Below are 10,054 nucleotides of genomic sequence, written 5' to 3'. Positions count from 1 at the left end.
ATCATGACCTGAGCCGAAGTCAAATACTTAACTGACTGAGCCACCCAGGTGCCCCAGGCTTTTTCCTTTTTTTTTTTTTTTTTTAGCAAAGTTGAAAAAAAATGTAGGTATTAATCCTCACAAGTGAAAATGGTTGGCAGAAACCAACCATTCACATACGGATGAATGGAAATTCTGATATTGTGTTCAGCAAGCATCATTACAGATACAGGTGTAGGGAGGCCTGGCTGCCCGTGAGTTGGAGTGCGGAATCTTGTGTTTGTAGTTGATTGCTGGATATGGGGAAATATTGCCAGCAGAATCTTAACATTAATTGAAGAAAGTACAGTGTCCAGCTCAAGGGAGATCATCTAGGGCGTTTTTGATCGTATACTACTGTTTGGAAATAACTTTGAGTGTGTGCTTTAATACACATATATTTATGTGTATATTTATTTATTAATCATACACATGCAACTCCAGTAATATATCTTACCTTTATGCATGATCATCTTTACCCATTACACACACATATATGCACACATACACAATCTAATTACATGCATGTAACTCTAGTAATATGGTATATGTTAGTATTATAATATAGCAATGTATTAATGTTTATTAACATAATAATATATGTTTATGTTGGAAATCAGACATCTAAAATAGTGTGGTCTGCTCTGGGCATCCCAGTATGTAACTCTCACTGTAGACCATTACCTGGGACAGCGGGGGTCTGCTTAGCAGCTCTGTCACAGACTCGAGACCACAGGTCACCGAAAAGCCCTGTGTTCTGGTACCAAGGAACGTGTCGGTTTCATCCCTCTCTGTACCTTTTTATCTCTTCTGTCACCATTCCATGGGTGTGCCATGTGAAATTTACATTGTATCCAGGCATTGCCAGAACAGGAGGAGGGGACCTGGTTAATCATTCTTGATATTAAAAAGACCAACTGCAAATACTACATAGGTGTAAAAGTGGCCCCAGTTAGCCAATCATTCATGTTAGAACTCCAATCATGTCCCATCCCCCTGATCAAGACACTTATTTCAAAAAAATCACATTCTCGGAGCGCCTGGGTGGCTCAGTTGGTTAAGTGTCTGACTCTTGATTTCGGCTCAGGTCATAATCTCATGGTTCAGGAGCTCGAGCCCTGTGATTTTGGTTCAGGTCATGATCTCATCATGGTTCATGAGCTCAAGCCCCGCATTGGGCTCTGCGTTGACAGTATGGAGCCTGCTTGGGATTCCCTCTCTCTCCCTCTCTCTCTTTCATTCTCTGCTCTTCCCCTGTTCATGCTCTCTCTCTCTCTTTCTCTATCTCTCAAAATAAATAAACTTAAAGAAATCGCATTCTCATTTCTGGAAATATTAGGCATAATAAGGATAGGGGAATTGATATGAAAGACCTTTCATATTCTTTAAAAATTTTTTTTTCTTAACGTTTATTTATTATTGAGAGACAGAGAGAGACAAAGCATGAGCATGCGAGGGGCAGAGAGAGGAGACACAGAATCCGAAGCAGGCTCCAGGCTCTGAGCTGTCAGCACAGAGCCCGATGTGGGGCTCGAACCCACAAACTGCAAGATCATGACCTGAGCCAAAGTTGGACACTCAACCGACTGAGCCACCGAGGTGCCCCAAGACCTTTGATATTCTTAAAAGATATGTCTTGAGATCTGAATACATACTCCAGTTCTCAGATGCAATGACAACACTTAGTTTTGCCCGTGGAAAAGCACATGGCGGGCTTGCCAGAGACCAAGCCCTGCTGAATTGTCACCTCACTCCTCAGTATGTGCTCTGTCCATACCCTGAGAAAGAACGAAGGCTCTCCGAGGCTACCTTTCTTCCTCTTCAGTTCGATCACCAGTACTCGCCAGTGGCTGGCCTTTGTGGTCACTTATTCCTCTAGGAAGAGGAAGGGTTCAATCAATTCATAAGAGCTACTGGCTGTGACAGGAAGCAGAGAACCACCTGGGTTTTTGCAAATGGGGATGCTGGGTGGTCAGCAGGCTCATTCCCCAGCCAAATGATTTGCTCCAACATGCCAGCTTCCTAACTGGCATCCAAACACGGGCCTTAGCAAAGTCGCAGATTATCATTTGTCATGGACACTGGAGACCAGAAAGAACAGTGAGCTCCATTTTTGAATGTTGAAGGACAAGTGTGATGCCTGCTGTTTCTCCTTGGTTACTGAGGCATCCTGGGAATGTCCTCAGCCTTCTTGAGAAGTAGTCATATGGTAGAAGAGGCTTAGGGTCGCTTAAAAATGCTCTTATTGGCCATCTCGTTTGGCAGAAAAGGAATTCTGGGCTGGAGGCTGTCATAGTGAATTGGTAAAATAACCCTAACCTCCATTCCCTCACCTGTACAGGGGTGTGGTGGGGAGGGGGTTAGAGGTAATGTGCACATGCCCAGAATTAATAAGACAGTCTATGGAAACAATCCTTCCTAAACTGGGATTAAAATCCAGAATTCCGAAGTCACGATCTTGGTATTTCTTCCAAGCCACAGCTATGGCCATCTGGCCAAAGCTTGACCCATGGCCATTGAAATGCTGTCTACAACTCTTAATGATACAGGGGCACAATCTTTCTTAAAAAAAATCATTATTTTGGGGCACCTGGGTGGCTCAGTCGGTTAAGCACCAGACTTTGGCTCAGGTCACGACCTCAGGGTCTGTGGGTTCGTGCCCCATGTCGGGCTCTGTGCTAACAGCTAGAGCCTGGAGCCTGCTTCAGATTCTGTGTCTCCCTCTCTCTCTCTCTGCCTCTCCCCTGCTCACACACACTCTCTCTCTCTCAAAAATAAATAAACATTAAAAAAATCTTTTAAAAATCACAATTTTGGGGGCACCTGGGTGGCGCAGTCGGTTGAGCGTCCGACTTCAGCCACGTCACGATCTCGCGGTCCGTGAGTTCGAGCCCCGCGTCGGGCTCTGGGCTGATGGCTCGGAGCCTGGAGCCTGTTTCCGATTCTGTGTCTCCCTCTCTCTCTGCCCCTTCCCCGTTCATGCTATGTCTCTCTCTGTCCCAAAAATAAATAAACGTTGAAAAAAAAAATTAAAAAAAAATCACAATTTTTCCATGTCATTTGTCTGCATGGTCATTTGTGGCAACCCTATATTCAAAGGGAATAATGTCACGGATGAGTTATGTTAAGTCAGTACAAAATTTCCTTTCAGTAAGATATGAATGAAAATCTCTCTGTAATAAACAAAAAGTATTGTGTATAATTTCCCACTGGTCTTTTTTGTTAATTGGGCTCTTACTGTTGAAGCCTTTAATGTAGAGAATAAATGAATAACCGGCTTTTATGCACAGACTCCTTTCATTATGTACAAGGGCTCAAAATTTAAAGTGAACTATTTTTAGATCTTACATTATGATATAAAAGATTGTTTATTGCTGGTAATGCAGGAAGCAAATTGCATTTCAGCTTCTGCCTGGGTTTTCCGTGGTGGGATTTGCGTGAGCCTCCTCCATTCTTGCTGATTCATTTGTTATGTCCCCAAATGACTTGAGTAAAATCTTATCGTTTTTCACGCGGAATGTGGTTCTCGAACATTTTCTGGTACAATTCAAGTTCAGATTCTGCTTTGGCCATTCCAGACGGCGATTCTTAGATGAATCAAATTAAAATTTTCTTCTGGGAACCCTGTTGGGGTAAAAACACAGGAAGTGGGATATCGTGTAAAGGGGGGGGGGACAAATCCTCATGATGGTGTTTGCCCCAAACACTGGTTCTCTGTACCTTCTCTCCTCCTCCTCCTCCTCCAAAACCCTTCTTTCTCTGCAGTGTTTCTTCTCTCCTTCTCCTTCTGACTCATGTTCCAAAATTACAACTCTCTTTTAATGTGACAAAATGTCACGGAATCTCACGGATGGCTCCTTATATCTAATGTGGTAGAAACAGGAAGAACACGCAGCAAATAACAGTGCACTCAACAACCTCTTACAATTAACTTTAATTCGTCACAATGGTTTCTTTCTTTTTAAATGTTTATTTAATTTTTGTGCGCGCGCGCGAGAGACCGAATGTGAGCAGGGGAGGGGCAGAGAGACAGAGGGAGACACAGAATCCGAAGCAGGCTCCAGGCTCCCGGCTGTCAGCACAGAGCCCAATGCGGGGCTCGAACTCATGAACCGAGAGATCACGACCTGAGCCGAAGGGGGACACTCAACCGACTGAGCCACCCAGGAGCCCCCACAATAGTTTCTATATCCTTTCTTGTTGTTATTTTTATTTAAGTTTTATTTATTTATTTTGAGAGACAGGAAGGGGGAGGGGATCCCAAGCAGGATCCACACTGTTAGTGCAGAATCCAATGCAGGGGCTCGGAATTCGCTAACCATGAGATCACGACCTGAGCCGAAATCGAGTCGGATGCTTAACCGGACTGAGCCACCCAGGCCCCCCTCTGTGTACATTTTATTTTAATTTAATTTAATTTTATTATTTCATTTTATTTGTGTGTGAGAGAGAGGACACAAGTGAGTGAGGGGCAGAGAGAGAGAGAGAGAGAGAGAGAGAGAGAGAGAGAAGTGGGGCTCGTGCTCACCCCATGTGGGGCTTGAACTCATGAACCGTGAGATCACGACCTGAGCCAAAGTCGGATGCTTAACCGACTGAGCCACCCAGGCGCCCCTAATATACATTTTAAAAAATGTTACATGTACACATATGAAATTTTTTTTTTTCAATTTGTGGGACAATATGGACCCCAGGACATCTCACAACACAGCTACGGCTGCTCATGGGTTGGGAACCAGTGCACTTACCATAGCTAAGTTTTCGTTTATTTATTAGCTGCTTACTGGCTCCCAGGGATGTCTGGGCACTGCCGGTAAGTAGATGGACGAGAGATGATCCTTGTCTGCGGGTGGACACAGTGTGAGCGAGTGAGAGGCGGGGCCCAGCTGGAGCTTGGTAGCTGCCTGACCCTGGGTAGGCTGGTTCTTCTCTCCGTATGCCAGTGTTCTCACCCATAAAATGGAGGTAACATTCTTCCTTCACCCGGTCGTGCCCAGCGAATTAAGGGAGTGACGGCACATCAAGTATTCGGAGTGGCTGTCGCCTAAGTACTGCGTGTGGCCGTCATTACTGGTTCCCAGTGGGAGGGGGTGGCCCTGGGTCCCGGCCCCACTGGCCTGCGTGTCTATGAGGACCTCACTGTTAGATGTATGATGACTCTCGGTCCCTTCTCCTTAGCAGGGACGCCCCTTCAGTCTTCCGGGAAGTGGCCACCGAGACGGCTTAGGAAACGCAAGAGGTTTACTGGGAAGTCAGGGCGAGATGCAGAGTGGTGGCGGGGAGTGCCCCAGACCCACAAAGCGATGGAGGTGCCAGGAGGATTGGGCCCGGGGGAGCCTCAGACGGCCACCCCCACGAGGCAGCCTCGGTGGCCAGGTGACAGCGAGCCTCAGAGCAGAGATTGCTTGCAGAGGGGGCCTGTGCTGGGCAGGAGGGCCAGGTCTGTAGCTCCCACAAAGCTCAGTGTTGCTGGGGCAGCCCGGGGAGAGCTGGCCTCGGGTGATGCTTGCCACGTGTCCTGGCGGTGCAGGCGCCAGAGGCTGGCCGCTCACGAGCTCCTCCGGGGCAGATTGTCCCTGGAGGGAGGTCTGAGCCACATGCACCTGCATCACAGCCTCCGGAGCCCTTCACCTTCCCTTGAACCCCTGGGTGTGTGTCAGGGAGGGAATGTCAGCCCAGCGCTCCTGTCCCAGCCCCTCTGGGCTTGGCTGCCCGCTGGCTCTGAGGACAGGAGGGCTGCCTTTCCTGAGTCCCCTAGACTTCCCTCTCTCCCCTGCATGGACACTTGCTTCGGTCCTGGGCCTCGAGGGTGGCCTCTTCTGCCCCAAGTCTCTCCAGATGAGTCCCCCGTGGGCATAGCCTTCGGCTCCCCATCCAGCCCCCCTGCTCAGGGCAGGAACGGGCACAGCCCATCCTTGGCTTGTACCGTCTCTAGCTCTCCGTCCGTTCCCAGGCGCCTCTGTCTGCAGTGAGCGAGCAGCCCCAGCCGCTCCCCTTTCCCACCCAGCCTGTCCCGTGCACGCCAACTCTGGCCACTGTGCATGGACCTCCAGCCCTCGGGCAGCCACCCTGGTGGGCGCAGGGCTCCCAGGGAAGGCTTCCCCGCAGAGGGAGCCCCTTCCTGAAGGATGGACGGCAGATAGTGGGGGAAGGTGCACTGGCAGAGAGGGCCTGCGGGGCCAAGGAACAGAACTACTTGCCCCTTCACCTCTCCCTTTGTCAAGCACGTGGCCATCCTAGCCTCTGTTTCTAGGGAACAAGTGAGGCATTTCTGCAGCGGGGACGAGGCAGCTAGTTTGAGATTTCTCCTGGACAAAGGCTTGCAACTCAAAGAACAAAAAAAACCAGTTTTTGCTTGCAGCACCTTTTCTGTTTTCTCTGTGGGCAGGTGTTAGTGTCGCCCCGTGGGAACGGGCATTAAAACCCAGGAGCTGTTTTTCCCCACAGGAGCCCTTGCTAGGAACGTAGGTGTACAGAGGTCCTTGGACTTGAGGTCCCGGCAAGCCACCTGGGGGGCTTGTTAAGACCCAGGTGGCCGGGTCCCATCCAGAGTTTCTCATTCCGTGCGTCTGGGGTGGGGCTCTAGAGCCCGCTTTCTTAGCAAGTTCCCGGGTGAGGCCGGTGCTGCTGGTCCGGGGACCACACTTGGAGGACTGCCACGTCCTCCACACCCCAGCCATTGTGTGGATTTGGGTCTTTCCATATCCTGACTCTCTGAGCCTACTGCTTCCCTGATGACACCAGGATGTTACTGCCTCTTTGACGAGGCTCATCGTTACTGATTTATAGAGAGCCCCTTCCGCTATTTCTTGAAGGTGTTCCTTTCTTACCCAGTTATCCCTTTCCTGGGTCTATGTAGACGGTTTAATTTCCCTCTTCCGTTAGAACACAACAGTGAAGGTTGTTTATTGTCTTTTGATTTCTGACTTTGTCCGATTTTAGGTCCAGATTCAAGGTAATAGAACCAATAGATTCAAACCAATCAATCCCTCCCAGTCCCCCCCCCTGCCCCGCCCCCAGCCAACCTCAGTTGAACCCGTCCTTCTCGAAATAGCTAATTCCACTGCTTGCTGGTCAAGACATAGTAAACAAGATTGGTCAGGTTAGTCGTTTGGCCAGATAAGACTCGAAGTCTAACGTGTCCGGTCTAGGAGCCCACTGGTGCGTCTGGGAAGGTACAGGAGACATTCTCGCCTCCCAGTCTTGCTGCCTGTTTCTAGAATGTACAGCTACCAACCTGAAGGGTCAGTGTTGTGGCCAGAGGGCTGTTCTTTGGCAAACATCCCTCCAGTTGTAAGAATATCCCAGGAGTGACCGAAACAGTGAGCTTCTTGGACATCAAAACATTCCCCGACCCAGACAACAGAAGCACTCTCTAGAAAGTGAGGTTATTTCTGGCGTTTGATGGGAGATCTCATTCAAAAGCGCTGCGGCATTGACATCATGAAATATTTACCATCCTTTCCATAATCTTCTGTTCTTGTATACAACCCAAAGCAACCCGTGGAGACGCAGATAGTTTAAAGAGAGAAGTGTGTGCTATGAAACGGTTAGCCTGACTTGGAGTCACTTCTGTGCCACATTTTGGTTTCCAAATGAGAGGAAGTAAAGTGGAGTGTGCGCATTAGCGCCCTGCTGATGGCCAGGTGCGCCCTGAATTTCGGGAAATTGCCAGCAGGTGGGACGGGAGTGTGGCTCCCTCCTGGAGGCAGAAAGCAGCACGCAGAGAGCAGAGAGAGCACTGGGCTGCCTCCGCCGGAGAGCAAGCTGCTTGGGGATGCAGAGAATATTGTAGGGTAGGTGCAGCCTGGTGACTTCAGGTGAGGCTCACGCCCCCCCTGTTGTGTTCCCGGAGCTGACTGCCGGCCCCCGGCCTCTGGCGCACCAGGCACGGTCCATTCGTCCACATGCAGGTGTATCTCGCCCTCGCACTATCTCCCTGTTCCCTCCTAATCCTACCTTCATTAAAATTTAAGGTATCCAATATCCATAAAATAATACAACTCCCTTTAGGAGGGAGGAAGCTGTGGCTGAGTTTTCACTGGTACCTGACTTGCGGTCATGGGGTTGTTAGGACGCCAGGCCAGACCAGCGACACCAAATGAACGCCAGCTCGAGCAGTCAGCGTGTGCCCTGTTGTACCCCGTGGCGCTGCCCTCGTTAGGGTCTGTCAGTGGCTGCATTCTGATGGCCCTTTTACGAGGGGCTGACCCTGCCAGCTGGTCACCGTCACCCACTCGGGGCCGTGGCATAATTGGCCAGTGTTTTGCATCCTTGGACTTTCTTTAATTTTGTAAATGCTGGTATTTGTCTTTTAGAAACGTGTGATTTTTTTTTAGAGAGAGAGTGGAGGAGGGGCAGAGGGGGAGGGGAGGAGAGAGAGAGAGAGAGAGAGAGAGAGAGAGAGACTCCCAAACAGGTTCCGTGCTCAGACTATTAATTAAATACTATTTACCTATTAGGTATATATAATAGTATTTATAAAAATAGTATTTACCTATTATAACTAGTCATCTCTTTCTCTCTTGAGAAATTGTAGCTCTTTGGGTCAAAAAGTTGTTTGTCTTAGGAAAGTTCCACAGAGCACAGGCTGAATGATTTTATTTAAAAATACAAATAGGGGGTGCCTGGGTGGTTCAGTCGGTTGAGTGTCCAAGTCTTGATTTTGGCTCAGGTCATGGTCTCGTGGTTCCTGGGTCCGAGCCCCATGTCGGGCTCTGCGTTGACATCGTGGAGCCCACTTGGGATTCTTTCTCTCTCTCTCTCTCTGCCCCTTCCCCACCTTTTCTCTCTCTCTCAAAATAAATAAATAAACCTAAAAAAATAAATAAAAATAGTGGTGGCTGGCTAGCTCAGTCAGTAGAGCACGTGACTCTTAATCTCAGGGTTGAGTTAGACCCTAGCGTTGGGCACGGAGTCTACTTAAAATTAAAAAAAAATTAAAATAAAGGAAGGAGACAGAGAAAGGAGATTCACGGCTACACGAGAGAGAAGAGAGTGGCCCAAAGAAAACAGACGTGGGTAGTTACAGAAAATTAACAAGGATCTAGGTTCATGGAGCAGGAAAGTGCCTTAGAAACAGTGCCGTGAGGGCCTGAGTTCTCTTTCACAGGGGCTGCGGTCAGTGGAGCCTCCCGAGGGCAACACGCTCGTTGCTGTGCATTTCCTCTGCATCTAGACCCTGCAGCCCCGTCCTCTCGGCTATTTCTTTTTCCGGTGAGTCCCTTTGGGGTGATCACAGTCAGCTCAGAGGACGTGGGGTAAGATGATCTATATCCTCAAGGATGTTCCCCCCTTACTGTGGCAGCAAAACTGTCATCCATGGGGGAGTATGCTAACGCAAGAGGAAGGGAGGCCTGATCACGGTGTGCTCCCTGGAGGAGGCAAAGGATAGAGTCCTTGTTCTGGCCATGATTCACATGAATCGCTGCTTTGTGCATTATTTACGTGTTACTCAACATCACGATGGGCACACCGGGTCTAGTGAGGGCCAGGCTTCCGGAACATATTACCCTAAATTGTTGAACGGAGCACATGACTTTCCTTTTTAGGCCCAAAGTGCACACTGTACCTCCTGTTGATGTGTGCAGGGATGTGGCCTGTTTGAGGGGCCTGTCCATTTTAATCCCCTGGGAGGAGACTCTCTGCATATTTTTGCCCAGTTATAATCCCCCCTCCTTTGACATTGATATAACTACTGACGTAACCTTAATAACCAATCAATAAGCACATAAACACAATGCAATGACAGCTAGTTTGCAGGAAGAGAAGTCCGTCATGTGCCTCAGTCTTGCCACGTATTAAATGGGGCTTGGGAAGATTAAATGAATTAATAGGAGTAAAGCTTTTATAGCTCGGTGCCTGGCACATAATAGATGCTCATTTTGTGTTGGCTGTGCGGATGGTGGTGACGATGATGGTGAAGAAGAAGACGAGGAAAAAATGGAGGAAGAAATAGGGGTGGGGGAGAGACACAAAAGCATAGGCTGGTAACAACTACATATACTTAAAACAAACACATGTGCATATGTGTGTG

Source organism: Lynx rufus, unplaced genomic scaffold (assembly GCF_022079265.1).
Source record: "Lynx rufus isolate CCGP_SWC_20201006 ecotype Redwood Valley unplaced genomic scaffold, mLynRuf1.p SCAF_5, whole genome shotgun sequence".
Classification (NCBI taxonomy): Eukaryota; Metazoa; Chordata; class Mammalia; order Carnivora; family Felidae; genus Lynx; species Lynx rufus.
Note: the sequence above shows the minus strand (reverse complement) of the source record.